Source organism: Crocodylus siamensis, chromosome 3 (assembly GCF_052110815.1).
Source record: "Crocodylus siamensis isolate JL-2025a chromosome 3, ASM5211081v1, whole genome shotgun sequence".
Classification (NCBI taxonomy): domain Eukaryota; kingdom Metazoa; phylum Chordata; order Crocodylia; family Crocodylidae; genus Crocodylus; species Crocodylus siamensis.
In genome coordinates, this window is record NC_143397.1 from 155,535,056 (window position 1) to 155,555,315 (window position 20,260).

Sequence of the window (20,260 nt, forward strand, 5' to 3'; positions counted from 1 at the left end):
GATAAAAATGCAGCACCACCATCTCGACATCTCGCAAATGTCTCACATTTGTAGACATTTGTCTTCTCTTTGTGAGTTGAGTTCCATGCTCACACACTTACTTCATTATATTAAAGGTGCAAGTATTACTAAACCCAGTAATGGCTTAACCCTGTATCTTTGACAGCAAAGCACTCTGTTAGAGAGCTAATTACTAATATTTTCTCTTGCAATTCACTGCAAGTTCTAAAATGCAAGCATGGTCTTTTTTTGTACCAGCAGAGAATTACTTTTGAAAGCCTGACTGAGGCCCAGATGAAAAACTTTCCCTTAAGCATTGTTTTTTTAAAGGCAGTGCTAGATAATTGGATTAGAACAAACAAACAAAACCAAAAGAATTAAAAATCATCCGTACTGAAAACAAATTGAGCTCTTTGCCCATTATGCTTTGGAAAATAAATGATCAACTCTGCAGTTTTTAACATTTTACTTTTGTTTGCCAGGACAAAACTGTAGTTAAAACATCTTTCATTTCATAGTCCCATTGAAAATAGTGTAGGTTGGGCTCTGCTCCAAATCTCCAAGTACTGATTCAGGGGAGCTCACTGACTTTCCTGAGCTTGCAGTTCCATACCCTGAGCTAATCAGGGTCCCGATACCATCTTTCTCTTCAGCTTCCCCCTAGGGTAGAGTTAAGCAGAAGAAAGTGGCAAAAGAAGTGGCATAGACCAGGGTCAGACTATGCAGGTGGTCCTACTACTTATCTCTGCAGGAGGCTTTGTCCTGGGCAGAGGGACTCACGTGATATTTTTGCCAGACAGCCTCCTGACCCGTAGGAGTTTAACACTATGAGTGAAGATTTTTCACTCTTTGAAGTACAACCTGTAGCTTAATGTGTTTGCCATGGAAGAGTCAATATACCCGTTGTATGCCCTAAAGGAAGGATTTTGAAGTCTTTACATAGTGTTCATGGAAAATGTGCCAGTCCTGATTGTACTGGTTGACCTCTCCATTTTAAGTACATTGGTGAGGACAACTTGACATCTTTAACTTAGCAAATCTAGAAAAAGGAGAGAGTGGAGTTTAAACACATAAAGTTTGTAGATTACTCTATGCAAATCACTGATGAATCCTCAAAAGGTCATCTTGTCTTCAACTTATTGTAGCTAGATTATCCAATTTACAACATTTGCCCTTGTCTCGCAGTTCATTTTTATAGCTGTGTATAAGAGGGGGAAAAAAGTTAATGTAATTTCAAATAAAAATACACATACTGCCATATCTACAGAAAAATTATTATTCAGGACATATCACTTCTAGGATACATCCTTCGGCTTTCAAACTGCTTTCATCTAATTACCTGGTGAGGTATTGCCTTTGAAGTTGGAACGTTTAGGATTTTTCAATTTAGTGTCTGGATTTAACCTAATGTTGCTTCACATGCCAAAATGTTTTGCATTGACAAATCTTGTGTTTTAAAATTAGAACTATAGTAAATCTTTTAATTTCTTTTGATTGTAGATGTGCAATTTTCTCCTCCACCCTTGTATTGTTTCAAAATTTTATTCTCCCCCCACACCCCCCGAAGTATTATTTGCCAAATCAGAGAATTTTTTGTTGACTGGGTGAGGCTAGGGGTTTTCTCTTGTTAAACTGTGAATTTCTAATTTAAATTTGTGAACTTTTTTTTATGAGAAACCACTTTAAATCTGCATGCTGGAGTCTAATGACTCTAACGAGTATGGAGAAACTCACTGTGCTCTGGGGGAAAAAAAAAAGTAATAAAATTTGGAGTTCACATAAACCTAACAGAATTAGCAACTACAGTTGTGGAGGCTGTACTGGCAGTACCCTGATACAGATCCCCTGTGCAGCGAGTAGCTCCCCCCACCCACCACCCCTTTGCAGCCCAGATTTAATTTTCAGCTCCCTGAGCTATACCATACTGTCCTGCCCCCCTGGAAATAAAGGCAGGAAGCAGCAGCCAGAGGAGGAAATGGGAGCAAACAGACCCCAGCTGCAACAGCAGCCACAGCAATGTGGGGAATGAGGTCCAGGTTAGAGCTCAGAAGCTGCAATTTAACCCCTTGTGAGTAGCAAGCTGGACAATCCTGCACTACTGAATTCCCTACCTTTACATAGCTTTGCCTTTGGATTGTATAAAAGCCTCATTGTCTGAAGCAGGTCTGAGCCCATAGTTTGGACGTGGGGTAGAATTTGGCAAATCTTCCTTTCAGCCTTTGTACATGTACTCATCCTTTGACCCTTTTTAATTTTTAAGCAGCAGATAAATAGTGGGAGCACTGCAGAGATAGAGGTAAGGAAGTGTTTTATGTATGTGTGCAAAGGGTGCCTGGATACTTCTGAAGTTGTACTTCTTGTACCGGTGGCTATAAAGTTAATCCTAAGAATTTTTCTCTCTCTTTATTCTATTATTATGCTACTTGATGGACAGTTCATTTGAATTTGGATGACCAGCTATATCAGGGATATAGTTTTTGATCTTGTATGTGACATTAATGGGAACTCTTTACATGCTTTGAATGTGAACAGATTTCTTCCTTAGCCTATGTGTTATCAGACCCAAAAGTCATCAGTATAGTTTTCATTATCCATCCTATCTTTTCAGTAACCAAAATCACTCTGGAAATTTCACCCTAATTATTTCACACCTCTGAAAATTTTAGAGAAGGATCCTTCAATACATTTTAAAGGATAGATATCTCAATCTCCTTTTTATCTGGTTTTCTTTTTCCATTGTGATAATGTTATTACCAAGAATGTTGCAGAGGGACATTTTTCCATTTATGCTAAAGGTTTGTCAAATACTGTGTGCTATATATTTTTACTCTTTTATTTCAACAAACAAATTTAATCCCTAGTCCTAAATTTAATAGGACAAATTTAATGTCCTATCTAGAAATCTATTCTAGATAATGTCTAGAATTTATCAGGTACTGAGTAATCTTCTTTACTGAGGCTAAGCTACATTGCAGACCTGATACCTGACACTGCTGTATAACTTGCTGGTTCTGGGACCCATAAGTACTGGGCTATGCTGTTCTAGGTATTCTGCCTTATTTGGTAACAACATGGGTATCTCTACACAGCACAGAATTGTATGATGTTCATATCTTAAGAGAATTCCTTAATTGTTCTTTAGGAGTGGGTGAGAGTTGGGAGAATGTGGATTCATAGTGACATCATTCTCTGTGTTGGCCAGTACACCTAGATAAATGAAATACCCCTGAAGATGATATAATGTATGTATAGAATATTCTCTCTAGGTCTCTCTGGCATATCTCTCTGGGTCTGTGTTGGTCTGCATCATTCAAGCCCCACAAGGCAGTCTAACCGTATGAATATATGAAAATAATCTTTCTTCTTTTCTCACAGTCAAGTCCAATTGTGTCCTTTTAATTTATAAGAAATATGGAATTTCCTTCTATAGTCTACTTTGCTGCTATTAAAATCTAAACAGTGCTTACCTTCACCTGCAGGTCTCCCCTAAAATCTCTGATAGGCATTTTCTCTTGATCACCAGACAGTCTGAAGAATGGAAAACAATTTATTCATTTTTGGATAATGAATAATTATAACTAATCCATTTAGCAAGGTAACAGGAAAGCTACTTGAAGTCTGTTTTGCAGAACGCACAACAGGATTATATTCTTGTATAAAAACATTTTGCATAATGCATTCAGATGTGTTTTGATCCTTCTAATTATTTTCCTGAAGACAGTACTTGGGCCTTCTGTTTCCTCTAAAGCTCTGTAAACACTGAGTGTGTCTACATGTACATTAGATGTAGGAGCAGTTTACTTATGAGTACACTATCAGTGAGTAAACGCTTTGGGGCAGGAATCTACACAGATTTCATAGACATTAGCACTAGAAGGGACCTCATAAGATCATCTGGTCCAGGCCCCTGCCCAAGGGGCAGGAAGTCAGCTAGGGTCAAAGGGTCCCAGCAAGTTAGGCACCCAAATCTTTCTTAAAAGTGTCCAGAGTAGGTGCTTGCACCACCTTTGGGGCAGTCTGTTCCAGGCCTTGGGGGCTCGGATAGTAAAGCAGTTTTTCCTTATGTCCAACCTAAAACAGTCTTGCAGGAGTTTGTGACTGTTGGACCTTGCCATCCCCTGGGGTGCTCTGGTAAACAGGCATTCCCCCAGATCCTGATGCACACCCCTGATGTATTTTATAGGCTGCCACCAAGTCACCCCTGAGTCTGTGCTTCTCCAGGCTGAAGAGTCCCATGGCTCGCAGCCTCTCTTTATAAGACCTGTTCTCTTGCCCTCTGATCATGTGTGTGGCTCTCCTCTGGACTCTTTCAAGCCTCTCTACATCCTTCCTAAATTGTGAAGCCCAGAACTGAATACAATACTCCAACTGCATCCTCACCAAAGCTGAGTACAGGAGGAGGATGATATCCCGGGTCTTGCTCAAGATGCATTGGTAGATGCAAACCGGAGTTTTATTTGCTTTGCCAGCTGTGGTATCCCATTGGTGGTACATGTTAATCCTGTGGTCAGTCATGACCCCCAAGTCTCTTTCAGTCATGGTACTAGCAAGTGTAGTACTGCTGAGCCTATAAGTGTGATACGGGTTACCTCCTTTCCCACCCTCCACCCCCCGATGTGGAGCACCTTGCATTTCTCTGTATTGAATGCAATCAGGTTTTCATCCGTCCACCTTGCAAGCCTATCAAGGCTGACACTCCAGGCCAACCTATCCTCAAGTGTGGACATTCTTCCCCAGAGTTCAGTATCATCAGATAACTTGGCCAGTCCACTTTTGACACCAGTGTCCAGATAATTTATGAAGACATTAAAGACTACAGGTCTGAGAATGGAGTCTTGGGAGACACCACTAATCACTGAATGTCGTGTTGATTCAGTTCCATCAACTACTACTCTCTGGGTCCAACCTTGATGCCAGTTCCCAAGCCATTGGACTGTGAAGTAGTCAAGGCCTGGAGGGAAGCGGGATCAGATTTGATGCTACTGGCAGCAAATTGCTCCCACTTTGTAGGGTCCTGTAATAAGCCTCTACTGCTACCAAGGGGAGCTCTAGGCTCCCCCGGGTGCTAGCCTAGGGGCTGGCAGGGACCACTGGGCCAGGAGACAGCTGTCCCCTTTCTGAAGCTGGGACATTGCACCCTGCCTTTGGGGAGCTGCTTGCTGCCAGTTCAGAAGCAATGTCTCCCTGCGTCAGCAACAGGGAGCTCCTGGCCTGAGTTTCCTAATGGGGAGCACAGGACTTGGGAAGAGCTGCAGGGGAGAGGCAGGTCCCAACCCTGATCCACTGGTGGGGTAGCTAGTAACTAGCTTGCTGTTAGCTGTCCCACCAGAGGACCAGGAAAGGGGACTGGGAACTACCCCACCCTTGCAGCTTTTTCCAAGCCATGTGCCTCAATCATCCAACCAGGGCATGGGGCTGGGATCTGCCCTTGACTGGGACAGTTCCCAGCCCCTGCTCCACCAATGCAAGGTGTGGGCTGGAGAGCCTGTTCCCCTGCACTCTGCAATAAGGATCTCTCTTCCTAAGCCCCACAACCATGGAGCTTAGGCTGGGAAAGAAGAATCACTCAGCATTTCCCCCTCTGCCATGCAGCTGGCATGGTGAGATAAGGATCTCCCAGCACCCTACTCCCTGTTTGCAGTGACGAAGCTGGGGCTGAAAGTTAAGAATCTCCCACCCCTCATTTCCTGATCATGATCTCAGAGTGGGGGACTTGAAGCTCTCTGCTGTCAAGGCAGGGGGACATACTCCCCACCCCAGCAGTAGACAGCTCCTGAGGGCAGGGAGTAATTTCCCACCCCTGGTGGCCGGCTGACCGGGACCAGTAAGTAATAGCAAGTAAATTTGCTACTTGCATTTGCAGGTAGCAAATTTACTCATGATTAGTGAGGTTTACTACACAGCAAGTGTGTGCACATGTAAACACACATACTTACTGCATAGTAAACTACACTACTGTGTAGTAAAGTGTCTATGTAAATACACTCACATAGTGTTAGAAATGTGGGATCTGATTCTGAGGGGCCATATGCCCAGACTTAACTCTGATTGCAGCCAGATCTTTAGAGGAAACTATTTCAATTTCTTCAGTACAAGTTACCCATACACTGTACATTAACATTTCTTAGTTTTGTATGCAAACTTTGAATTGGACACACAAAAGCACCTTTAGGGAAGATCTTGAAAATGTGGCCCCTGGGGCCTGGTTCTCCTGCTGTGGGATGTGCAAAGTCTGCATTGTACCAATATCTTGCTTTGAACTAGAGGTATAATTGAGCAGTTTTGCACCTTAGGCAGCAGAAGCTCACAGAGCAAGGGGTGGTGGTAGTCAGGCCAGCAGTGGCAGTGGTTGCTATTTTTGTGCAGAGACCTCTAAGCTGGTGCCTGGGGCTGGTGCCCTGCTTGGGACTGACCCTCAAATTATGAGAATGTTACATTCAAATGTATAAATGAAGTGGAAATATGATCTCTAGCAATTTATTTCAAAACATGAATTTGGCTCAGAATTCAAATAGAATTTCTCCATTTAATTTTCCCCAAATGGGAGATATGCCCTTCCACACATACATGCACCTGGATGTACTAGGCCCAAACATTTCTCTTACAGGCACTGAGTAAAACTGGTTTAGTGTGGTATTAGTCACACCCCAGTAAGTTCTGACTACAGCCCTAAGCCAGTTACACAGGTTTTGACCATATGAGGGGGGAATGGTACATCTCGCTGAAGTGCTTTCCAACACAAGACTTGGGTAGTGTTGCTATCTTCATAAAGTGGGGTCCCTGAAGTTAAATGAAGACCTAAATAGACAATCCTTTTGATCTATCAAGCTGCCTCAGTCAATTTGAAGATGCCATGGATTGTACAGTTGCTTGATATGGCTCTGCCCCACACCCATTATCTAAGGAGCAGGAGGTGTTACCCCAGTCAGAAGGAGAAGGGTTTGGATTTCAAATCAAAGCAAGAACTGCCAAAACAAGGAATGTGCAGTTGCTTAGTGCAACAAGCCTTTTCTAGTAGTGCTGACCTTTAGGCAGCATGGATCTGTATTGCCAACCTTTGCCTGTGGAACATTAGAAGGGAGTGAGAGTTCAGATACTAGAAATGGGATCTGTGCATCATACTACTGGATCAATCCTGATGAACTTGTGTTAGATAGGCCTTCAGGGTGTGAGATGGTTGGGCAAGGGATGCCCAGTCCCAACCAGAAAGGAGTCTTGCCCATTTTCTCAGCATCTGGAATGCTCAAAAGCCGTAAGTGTCAAATAAAGAAGGACTATGGAGTAGAAAGGGCATATCTAGGAAAAAAATTCTCTACTTTCCTTCCCCCTCCCCCTCCTCTCCTGCCCCCCACCCTACTAGGCCTTGGAATTTATTCTGTAGGTATCTGTTAGAACAGTTACAATATATAAACATGCAAGAGCAAAATCCATAATATACAGCCTTACTGATGCTTCCAAAGTAGAATCCATCAATGAAAATTATAGCACAGCTGTTTCATCAACACAGCCGTAGAGAAATTTTGGTCAGAATGTATAATTAAAGCAAGCTTAATTAGCCTAATCATATTCATTTTAGTTTGAAAATGGGAATGGCAAGATTAAAGATTGAGGCATGTAGCATTTCTGCAGGCAATAGGTACAGCTTAAGGCTGCAGTCAACCAGGCATCTGGGATACGGGGAACTGTTATTGTGTAAATGAGAGGGATGGAAATGTCAGGGAGAGGACCTGATGTCAGCTAACCACTCTAAGAAAAGATGAATAAACTGGTGCTATTGGGAGGGTAAAAAATGGAGCAGGATATTTGTGCAACCTCTCCTTCAAAGCCTATGTTAAATAATCACCAGAACATGCGGAGGAGGGAGAGAATCAGTTGTCGGCTATGATGCAGATACAATTAGAAGAATGCTCATGCCTTGTTAGCAACTCCTGCTTTGAAGTTGTAATAAAAAAAAAAAATATAATATTCATAATGCTTGGGTCAGAATTCAGCCAAATCCTTATTAAAGTAAATATTTGGTAAAACCCTAGTAAATACAGACGTTTACTCAAACCAAATGATCAAGGCATAAGTCAGGATGTCTGCAGGGGCTGGGCTGACTTTGGCAGCAGCAGCTAAACAGTCAGTGGTGCTGGCTGCCACTTATGCACCCTTACAAGTGGGTACCCAGGGCTATTGCCCTGGTCTCCCATCACTCATGACAGTATTGCAGATGATATGTTTATTACTTGTACAAGTAGTTTCATTTCATTCCATAAACAATTAAATAGAGAATTTGTTGCCCTTTTTCAGTGGAACATTCAGTAACAACTGTCCATAAGTTCTTACAGACTGTCAGACAATTTATGACCTTAGCAAGAAAAAGTTTATTACCTTCAGCAGTAAACTTTTTTCTTAAGTTCTCCTGTGCCTTGACTGCCAAGTGTTTTTGAATACTTTTAGTATATGGAGAAATGGAAGAAGAATTTCTAAAATGTCTACAAGGACTAGTGTACACTCCACACTCATGCCAAGTTTTTCTGGCTTCCCAGTCACTTAAGTTGGACAAGAATTGATCTAAGAGATGGAAATGGAAGCAAAGACTATAACCAGGATGTTAGGTGCTAACCATTTCTCTTTCGTTATAAACCTTCATCTCAGTTTAGTTATTTTTACTTGTTGAAATAATGTGGGGCAGAATCAGATTGATGTGTACTTAATTTCAGTTGTGTATATTGCCCTCGGCTCTGTATTTGAATATGGTCTCATGGAAGAATACCTTACTCCACCCAAATGCATGTGCAGATGCTTATAGGGGCTGATTGGGGCACTAGGGGAACAAAGTGCAGGAGATGCCTGCCAGCTCACTTCACTTACTAGCGGAGAATCCATTTAAAAACTGGATTTACTTGGGGCTTTGCTACCAGTAAAGCAAATAGACTCATCTTGGACCACATTAGCCAATGAACAGCAGATGAGTCAGAAAGCCTGTGAGCCAATAGCAGCTGTGACAAGTTTGTTTAACTGGAAATTGTATTTTCCTGTAAATAGATGCAGAGAAATGTATGTTGTTGGAAATGAGATCTGTGCCAAGGTGTAAAACTTGGTGTACATGGAAATTTAAATAATGGGTTTTGTTGGATCAAAGTACATAAAACCTTCCTTGGCAAAAGGGAGGCTGAATTCCTGTTATGGATGTGTTAATTTTAGTTGTTCATTTAATAAGTACCATATGGGAATTCTGTCTCTCCAAAAGATTTGAAAAATGATTAATGCAAATCTAACAATCCCTTTTGCTTATGTGGAAAGAATAAAAGCTCACAATTAAGGCATGCTCTGAAGATTCAGCATGTAGCTGGTGGTATTCATTGCAAAATAAGAACAGTTTCATATATGAGATCAATAAACTTGTTCTTGAAGCATTTTGAACAGTGGTGGCACTAGAAATGGGTACTGTTAAGAGAGGCTGAAGAAGCAGTATGATTTCTCACAAATATTATTTATTGAATTAGCAAAAAAAAATGTTTAACTTGACTGCAATAATTAGCAGGGGAAAATTGTTACAGATTTCAAAATCCATTAAAATTAAGGCTAGGATTTTCAAATAAACATAAGAAAATTTAGGACAAAATTAACAAAAGGACTTAAAAACTCAGATCCTTGAAACGCTCATTCACCCTGCACCTAAACTTAATTAATGCATCTACATGCTCAATTAATGTGAAGAAATAAACTATGGCACAATGCTCCTGTGTGTAGTGCCTGCAAATCTGCCCGAGACAGCAGCCATTTGACGCAAAGAGTAGCCCTGGACTGGCAGCAGGCTCGAGGAGGGTGGCAGTGTTTGGCATAGAAGAGCTGCCTGGGGTATGAAGGTGCTAAAGTATGGGGCTAGGTGGCAGGCAGCCCCAATACTTTAACACCCTTGTGCCCCAGCCAGCCTCTGCCACCATCTGCATGTGTTTTGGCAGAGTTTAAGTAGTCTGCTGTAAGATAGTACTGTCCCCATCAATACTATATTATGGTGGTGTTAGTTAATTTATTGCACCCTAATACCAGCACATGTAGATGATGATGCTTTATAGCAGATCTAATTAGTCAACTGCAGTAAAGCACATGTATAGATGCACCCAGTATGCAGTTTTTGTGGATCATAGGACAATAGGGCTATAACAGCCCTCAAGGTAGGATCAACCCTGGCTAACCATCCCAGGTGTATGTCTAATCCAGGGGCGGACAAAGTCTGGCCTGTGGGCTGGATCTGACTGGCAGTGGACTCCGTTTCCCAGCAGCCCCTGCCAGCATGGCTGGGGCAGTCTCCATGGAGACCAGAGCCATAACTGCTGCAAGGCTGGGGTTGCCATAAAGATTGACCCCGGATGCGCTGGCAGGACACGCTGCAGAACATGGGGCTACTCTGGAGCTGTTGCGATCTTGCAAGCAGGGCATCTTTGTTCAGGGCCAGGGCAGAGCCATGATCTGCAGCCCGTACGCTCTGAGCAGGGGCGCATAGGCAGCGGATTGCAGCTCTGCCCCAGCTTGGGACTACACTGTCACTGTTGCAAGGAGCTGGGGCAGAGCCATGGTCTGCAGCCTGCACATCCCTACCCAGAACGTGTGGGCAGGGGCTGCTGGGAAATGGAGTCTGGCTGCCAGCCGGATCCACCATTTTGCCCACCCCTGGTCTAACCTGCTTTTCAAGATTTACAAAGATGGAGATTCCAGAACTTCTCTAGGTAGCTTGTTCCAATGCTTGATTACCCTCATGGTCAGAAAGGGTGCCTATACACAAGTGTGGAGGCTGCTCCAACATGCTGGAATTGCACATCATAGCAAACTCAGCTAATCAATTAATTGAGTCTGCTGGAACATGGCAGTTGCTGAGCAGCAGCCTCTTGCAGCTTCTTGCATCTCATGTATCAGCTTCATAGATTGTAAGGCCAGAAGGGACCTCGGAAGATCAGGCCCAGCTCCCTGCAGCAAGCAGGAAAGATAACTGGGGGTCAGGTAAACAGAGCAAGGTAACTGTCCAGTCTCCTCTTGAAGACTTCCAGGGTAGGCAATTGTACCACCTCTGGAGGGAGCTTATTCCGCAGTCTGAACACCCTAACTGGGAAGAAGTTTTTGAGCCTGAATACATCTTCCAGGAGTTACTCCTGATTTTCCACTTGGGTGCCCTGGTGAACAGTTGCTTGCCAAGTCCTTGATGTACTCCCCTAGTGTAGCAGTAAGCTGCTACCAGGTCCCCTCTCAGTCTTCCCTTCCTCAGGCTGAAGAGACCCAGGTCCCTCAGCCTTTCCTCATATGGCTTGCCTTTTAAGACTCTGATTATATGGGTTGCTTTTCTTTGGACTCTCTCAAGCTTGTCCAAGTCCTTTTGAAGTATGGCACCTAGAATTAGACACAGTACTCAGATGCATGCCAGAGTATTATTTGCCCTACTGGCTACAGCATCACACTGCCAGCTCATATTCATACTGTGGTCTATTATTACCCCCAGGTCCCTTTCATTTGTGGTGCTAGTCATTTTGGTGCCTGTAAGTGTGTTGGGGGTTGCTCATTATAAGGTGTGGCACTTTATGTTTCAAGGGACACATGTAAAAGTTCCCGAACTTCTTCTGATCTCCAACCTAAATTTCTTCCGCTACAGTTTGAGGTCATTTCTCCCAGTCCTGTTCCCTACAGCCACCATTCAGATAATTGATGTATGGTTGTTATCAGCCCGCACCCTTCACCCCCCAGACTTCTCTTTTCTCCTGACTAAATAAGCCTTTTTTGTTTTTGTTTTACCTTTTCTTCATCAGTCAGGCTTCCTGGGCCTTTAATCACTTTTTGTCCCTGATGTTGTATTTCATCAGTTGTCTGAAGGTCTGCTTCTGGCTTCTTTCTTGGCAACTTTGTATGGAGCTACACAAAAAGTTTTCAATGAATAGTAATTCTTCTAAAAGGATAGAATTTCAAGAGGACAGAATATAGATCAATTTTGGGACTAGGTTTGAATGAAGAAAGGGAGAATTTTGAAAAAAAATTTGAAAATTTTAAAATAAAACTTCAGTTCTCTTTTTGAAATACTGATTTCATTTTTAAATTGACCAAAATTCAAAGAATAAACTGAAATAAAATAGCTAAATAACCTAGAAAAGAAGGTCAGTGTTTCATTTCAAGTTGATAGAAATGCTTTGAGTTGTCTGTTATGATTTTTTTTTCCTTTCTTTTGCCTGAAAAACCTGAAAATCCAGTTCAATTTAACTAGATTTGATTTTTTTATTTTTATTTTTTGGGGCTGTCTGTCACAGAATCATAAGGGTTTTTTTTGTTTTTTTTTTTAAAGAACCTCCTGCGTTATCTGGTCCAAACCCCCATTCACCAAAGGAAAAAATCCATTAATCAAAAAAAGGCTTCAATGCCTAGCTCATACTTTAAGCTCATTTGGGGTCCATGAAATACGTATTGTTCTTCTTGTGTCTCAGGAGAGTTCAGTGAAATAGGTGTACAGAATTGTGCTCCACCTACTGCAGCATGAGCTAGAGTGTTTATTGAAGTGCACTGACAGGCAATATTGGCCTCTTTGGCAGAGGTGTACAAAGTGGGGAACAAAGTGATGTGAAATGAGAAGACAGTTCTACAGTTTGACCCATTAACCCCGGGCTGATGCCAGCTCACTTGGGAGAAGAATTTGTTTCAGGACTTTTATATTACTAATAACTGAGTAACTTTTCTATTCCTGAGGCAAGAATTCCTTGCTATGGCCTACACTTTAGGTTAGATAACTTTAAGGTTAGATAACCAATAAATCAAGTTAGTTTGTATTGCACATGTTGTTTACCCAATCGACCAAATTGCACCAATTACATTGGACTTTTTTCCTGTTGCAATTACTATTAATATACACAGCATGACTTGAAAATTAATTGCCTCTTTAAGGCTATTGTTCTAAGGACCAGTTAAAATCTTGTGCTAATAAATTACTTGATTACTGTCATTTGGCATAATGTGAATAATCTTTCAGTGGCAAATGTTTTCTCTCTTGGGGGAGCTAAGGTTAAACTCTCACTGAGCAGAAAAACAAGTATGTGAATGTAAGCATTATGGATCCTTGGGCAGAACACAGGCAGCTTCCTCTTGCTGATATAGAGTAGCCAGATTATTAAGTACAATTGTGTTTCCTGAAGCTTCCCACCCCCCCTTTCTTTTTTTTCTTTTCCTCCAATGTTTGCTAAACAAGCCAGATTTTTATTTTTATTTTATTTTAGGATCAGCTGCTTAAGTGTTCAAGGCAACGAATGAGTAAAGTATTTTTATATTTTAAATTTTGGGAATTATTCCTTCTGGTGTATACTAGTCATATTTTATTTTTACAGTTCTATACTATATATTCCCTAAAGGATAAAGACAACTTACAATGTCTAATAAGTTATCCTTCTAGCAAAATCCCTGTCTAGAAGACTTTTAAAAGTTTCTCTATTTTCTGAATAGACCAGAACTATCTGGTTTTTTCACATAGCTAACATTTTTCTCTTCAATACTGGAGAGTCTGGAAAATTATGCAAAATTTTACTACCTCCAGTAGCTAGAGCATCCAATAGGCCTTAGTGCTGCTTAACAATGGAATCACATGGATGGATGACTTTAAGCACTGCTTGCCCTTCTCTTACGACACAGTGGGACAGGGAAAGAATTAATCAACTTAGACTAACTCTTCTCAATATTCTCAGTCTGCTCTGGGCAAATACTCTTCTTTTTTTGGCAATAATGAGTCAATAGATGTAGTTCAGCCACCTTAAGGATCCATATATTTTATTGCTCTCTAATTGAGCTCCATCAAGATGCTTATGCTTTTTTATGTTGACAAAGAATATCTATGATGAAGTTAAAATCTTTCCACCAAATAACAATAATGCCTGGATGACTTTTTTTCTTTTAATTAGTCCAATTTTCATTATTTTAGCATCTAGGAGTACATAAAAGGCCGGGAACAAATACAAAAAACCCCCTGACCAAAACACTTATAATTTGAACAAAAGATTATCAGCCAGGGGAATGCAAGGAAATATTAAGATAATATCAGTGTGATGGATATGATAGGATAGGCAGTGTGGTTATAGCAGTAACTTAATTGTTAACTTTTTAAAGGCATTGTGATGAAATGAAGGTATTGAGTATTCCTGGAGAGCAAGTTAAAACATTAATGTTGTGCAAGTTTGTAGGGAATCCTTCCTAAGTGTATAGACCAGCAGTCTCCAAAGTGGGGTGCGTGCACACCAGGGGGTATGCAAGACAATCCATTGGGGTGCGGGAAGAAAATATTAGAACTTCTTCTATTTATATTTATATAAATATACATATATTGGAGGTGCGTGCTCAAAAATTTTTTACTGATAGGGGTGCACGATCAAAAATTTGGAGACCACTGGTATGGACCATATATTTCTTTTGAAGCAATGTTCCTTCTGAAAATTTAACAAGTGGACAATGGAAGATACTATGGTGACCAGATTAGAGGTAACATAGTAACCGTGGATGAGATGAGGATTAGAGAAAGGTAACTGTGAAAAGCAAGATAAATACCTTCAGCTTTTGAATGTGGAGCCAATGGCAGGATTCAAAGATGGGCAACAGGGTCAAAGCCATGGACAAAGACAATGTTCTTTCCAAAAGTGTTTTGAATGGAATGAGTAGAGCAATAGTGAGTTTGTCTGGGCTATGATAAAGGATGCTATAGTACATGAAATATGTGATAATGAAAACCTGGACAAGATTATTAACTTAGATGGAGAGTAGAGGTTGTATTTTCAAGATCTTATTTGGAAAGGGTCTATAAGGTCCCTGACACATGTTACACTTAAGAAGTAATTAAGGTGTTAATTGCACCATATATAGTAACCTGGCCACATGTTAAAGCCAGCTTTGTAGCAAAGAACCACAAAGATAGTCTATCTCTCTTTCCCCCTGCCCTTGTCTTTTGTATTCTTTTTTTTTTTCATTATACTCTGCTTTCTGCATGTCCTTTTGTATCTGATGACTTGAACTAGAGTTCACAAAAGCTTTTGAGATATGTATATATGTGTATCTACATGTGTGGGTGTGTGTAGATAATGAATAAAAAGGTACATATCTCTCCTGCCTACTGACTGACTTCAAACTAACAGGGTTCCTCCCTCAATCAGCTGATTTTCAGCCAGACTGGGCCTACAGGCACTCCTTCAATGTGTCCATGCAGGGGGAGTTCAGGATTATGATCCTAGGTTCACTTTACACTGGCAAGTAGTAATGACATGATTAGGCTCTGATCCCTGATTCCACAATGGTGCCATGTGTGTCATGGCAGGAGATGCAATTGTTGGGATCAAGGATCAGAGCCCATCACATCATTAAATAAGCATGTGCCAAAGGCCTAACGTTTAGATCCAGAATAACAGAAAAATAGGGATAAAGCAGATCTAATGCTATCCTTTTGCTCTAGACAAGATTTTCTATTTCTAAACCATGCCAGATGATTTTTTTCTTAACATAAACTTTAAAAATTCCATGATAGCTTTGATCAGTTCCATTCAGTTTTTCACATTTTAGAAGGAACTTTAGTATGCTTTGTAACTCGCACATCTTGTACATTGCACCAATAATCAGAGATCTATAGAAAAACATTGGCTGAACATCATGCAAAAATAAAGGAAAAAAACAAAAGAGATGATGGTCTGGGTTTCATGCTCACAATATATCTGTTTTTATTCATTTGCTTTGTTTTGAGAAATAAATGTTTACCTCTGTTTGAATGGCAGTTCACTGTTGCTTGTCTGTGGGCTACAAAGGGTGATTTATATATAAAAGTGCAGCAGTCGTGGTGACCCAACAAAAGTGAGCACAGCTCGGTGCTCCTGTTGTGCAGCCCAAGAAACATCAACAAGTATTGATACCAGCCATTTATAAATAGTAGTGAACCCAGATATGAGGAATAAAATTATAATGGAAAGAGGAAAAGGACTGTTTGGACTGGGAAAAAAAAGAGACCATCTACTTCAGGGAGTTGATCTACTTTCTTATTAAGAGTCTTTAGTTTAGGGTTGGCACTGAGGGTTTAAGAAAGTACTACACTTCATTCTGTCATGAGAGAGGAGTATTTGGATCCTGGAAAGAGGGCCAGAGATGTCAAAGGAGAACTATATTTCCTTCCATTTGGATTTCTCATTTTCCCCTTAAAATGGAGTTTTCAATCAGAAATTACAGGGAGCCTAACTATCAGATGAGCTGAGAAGAAAAAATGACTAAGTACTTGAGCTTTGTATCTAATGGAAAGAAAAAGTTTGTGATCTTATTCTCAAATGTCTGAACAATCAAGTATTACCACAATAATAATGGACCACCATAATAAGGTCCTGAAGAATCTCAGACCACCAAGCAAGCTGTAATCTATAGTCAGGCCCTCAACTACCGCTGCATCTGCTCTGAGGAGAGTACCTAGGGCATCTGATCAGTCTGAAACCTGCTTTTCTACTACAAGGACACTTCAGTAAGGGAACAGACGGTATCTTTGAAACAGCCACCCAAATACCCAACGTTAACTTACTACAAAATGAAAGGAATGCCCTCCTCCCCCTGCCTCCCTTGGTGGTCCTTTCCCATCCCACACTGGAACTGATCAGAAGAACCATGAAATAATTACAGTCTAAACTCTAGAAAAATCAGACCTTGAGAGAAATATTCCTAGCCTCTCTGCTTCTGGTTTTCAAACAAAACCCTAACCTTTCCCACTTCATCTTCAGAAGCAAACTCCCTGCTGTTCAACAGACATTAAATGGGTTGCAGCCTTGCCTTAACAATAGATGCAAACCCTGTCAACACAACTCTATTGCTACAAAAATCAACCTCCCCCACAACAAACCCATCAGAATCCATGGATCCTACAAACATCTTTCCCAAAATGTGATATATTTGACCCAATGCACCACATGCTTTCATGGTCAGTACCTGGGTGAAACTAAACAGCAACTACACACCAGAATGAACTCTCACAGAAAACAACATAGATAGAGACACACAAGCACCAATGGAAGTACATTTCTCACAAAAAAGCTTATCCATTTAGGACCTCACTATCCTTGCACCTTTACAAGATGAATTTGGGGGGTGGGGGAAATTCACAAGGTGGCTGAACTGTAAGAACCAAGGACTGAGCACTGATGCTGACTTTATGGTGTACATAGCCTACTGAATTCCTGACATTTTTCCTTTACTTTGCAGGTAATGCTGGCCTTCCTCCCTTTTGATATGTCATTATCTCCCATGAATCAAGGCTCTTTTCTTATGGTAATTGTTTTCCGCTACCCCCGTCAATTTCTCATTCTCTAGCTTCAAAGCTCTACCCGATGTGTTTAACCATTGTTGTACAAATTTCTTTCTTCAGTCCTGATGAAGAGTGCCTTGAATTTGAACACTGGTCTAACTTCATCCCAACCATGTGGTTGACTGAATAAGAGATATCACCCACATCAATGCTTTCCTCTCTGAATAATCAAAGACACTGGCAAGATGAAAAGCATAAGAAGAAATTTTGAAAGCGGGGTAGTTTGCAGGGTGGGGGTGGGAATGGAAGTGGATGGAGACAGTGGCTATTCTTCAGATTAACTTTCTAAAATAAGCTTCTCAAAATCTGGGCACAGCAATTTCTATTTTCAGTCACTTTTACCTTGCAGTGTTGCCAGTTGGTGAAACATGAATTAGCAGAAATCTCATCTTACATTAATTCAACATCTATATGCCGGTCACCTGCACCATCTGCCACACAAATGTTCTTGGAGATGAATAGAAGACACAGCATTTCCTGAACACAATATTGAAATGATATTTTGTCTGAGCTAAACAGTTACAGTGACAATAGTTGAGGAAATCAAAGAGGCTACAGAATAGAAGGGGTGTAGCAGGTACTGCCTCTGAGTCCTGAAAGATCTCCCATGGTTGTTTTGCTCTTCTCGTTCTTCCTTCTATGAATGTACTATTTAGTCAGAAACTTATCAAAGAAAGACTAACGTAGCACTGCAATTTTTGTTGGTTTTTATATGTGCACCTAATTCAGAGAAAGCAGTGGTGTACAAAGTGATATTAATGGTAACAGTCTAGGATTGGCAACACAAAACTCTCAACAGCCTAATTTATGCTGCTGGGAAGCAGGTTAAATATTCTGTGCTGTGGTCTGTGCAGCCACAAGTATCCACCATAGCTCATATAAAGCTAGTTTGTGTATCTCGATTCTGTAGGCTGCAGTATATACAGATCCTCAGCTGTTTTCAAGGGTCCGATAAAAAGGTTGCCTTGTCCTCTGAAGTAAAGTTCTCTGTAAAGCACTTTAACTGGAATAACTAACCTACACAAGTTTCCTCTGTAATTGAAGATAAGTAATAATCAAGGACAAGTAATAAAGCAGTAGTGGTAATTAATGTCAATGTTTGCCAATGCCTCCCAAAGTTATATGATATTCACTATTTCCCTTTTACTTGAAAGAGAGACTAATTGAGGTATCTCCAATACCATTTTGGAGAGACCACTGTGTTATAAAGCTGTAAGTTATAGCCAAACTCCCCGATACCACTGAGTTCACACTGAATAGAATAATATTCCCTCCAGTGAACCAAATGCCCTGATGGAAAATATGTAGGAGAAACCAAACAACAGCTGAGCACCAGCTGAGTGGTCACCAAAAATTTATCAAAACATGAATTCCCAATTACCAGTGGGGGCACAGTTCTCACAAAACAATCACTCCCTCTCTGATTTCTCAGTTCTAATTCTCAAAGGGAACTTACAAAACACCTTTTGTAGACAAGACTACAAACTTTACTTTTATAAGTCTACAGAATACAAAAACCCGTGGACCCAATAGAGACATTGGATTTATGACACATTACAACCTGCCTGACATCTGACTCACCAGGTACCTGCCCAATCTGACCTCTTACACTTTTCTTTCCCCTCCTTCCTGCTCTGCCCTCCTTTTCTGCCCTTTGTCTTCCTAATTTCCAGCTGTTTCCTTTATCACAGACAGCCTCTTTTCTGCCTTGAAAATTTACCTCTGTAAAATGTCCCTTACTCAGCTTTGCCCACCCCCCTGACCCCACTTTCTCCTCTCCCTTCCCTGCTCTTTTTGTTTTTCTAATTTCCACCTATTTACATTCTCACTGACCTCCTGTCACACTTTTAGCTTCTTTCATTCCTTGGAGATCTCATAACAGCAGCAGAGTCTTCCTAGGCCTGAAGAAGGCTGATTTTGCCTGAAAGCTTACAAAAACTTTTTTCCAACTACTCAGTTGGTCTAGTAAAAGGTATCACATCTATCCACAGAACCTTGCCTGTCTGGTAATATAAAGCCACTTAAGTAGCACTTCCTATGAAGTAAGCTGTTTCTAGAGATTTTTCCTTGATGATCTTTCAGAGATTTTTTTTTCCTTTGATGATTTCTCCCCTGATGAGCTTCTTTAAGGGGATTTGATTGGGAAATTTGGGGTATTATGTGTAATACTGGGGGACTACTTGCAAAGGTTGATAGACAAAGAGACTAGGAGTGTTTATTTTTTCAGGGATTTGGCCCCATTGATTCTAATACTGCATATCCTGAGTTTATGATTGATAGAACATGTACAGGCCATGGGAAGGTAGCTGTTAGCCATCTTTCTGTTTTTCTGAACCTGTGGATGGAGCCCATAGAGCATAAAGGTTGGGGACCCTTTCTTTCCCTGTAACTCCACCCAAATACAAGAAAAGGGTAGCGGGGGTTGACTTAAAGCCTGAACAGTTTTCCTTTCTGGCAGGCTGCAGCCAGAATTTTGCATAGTAAAGGTTGCTTCTTGTACACGTTTCACTGTACTTGCAATTCTAAGAAATGCTAAAGGAATAAACATGGCTAAATGTCATCACATGTTATTGTCACAAGGAAATTCAATTTGAGAGGGCTGCTTATATGCTGGTGTAATTAGATAGCATCTCCTACAGTGGAAAGATGTTTAGCCTCAAGGAGCTAGGGATACGGTTTCTCTAAATGACTGCCTTATGGCTAGAAATTACCCCAGAAAAAGAAAAAATACATGTATTTTGGTGTTCGGTGATGCAAGCAGTGTATGTTTTTCAGTCTTGTGCCTGTTTTAGTACAGATTTTGTTGAAAGCTCAGATTTCCAAATTCTCTTCTGATTCTTGCAAGTATTTTGTCAGTGGAGGGTGGGGTGTTCTCGTCTGGGTAGGTAAAGAAATAGACATTACATTACCAATATTTGTGAGTGAAATGACTAATCTTTT

General features: G+C 40.9%; 1 long non-coding RNA gene across 1 annotated transcript; it reads left to right on the plus strand.

Annotated features, from left to right (window-relative positions):
* Positions 1-1,983: 1,983 nt before the first annotated feature.
* On the plus strand, positions 1,984-19,811 carry LOC149869029 (uncharacterized). The gene is made up of 3 exons (XR_016441054.1): positions 1,984-2,068; positions 17,218-17,283; positions 17,381-19,811. It is a non-coding gene; the product is annotated as an uncharacterized LOC149869029 (long non-coding RNA).
* The last annotated feature ends 449 nt before the right edge of the window (positions 19,812-20,260 follow it).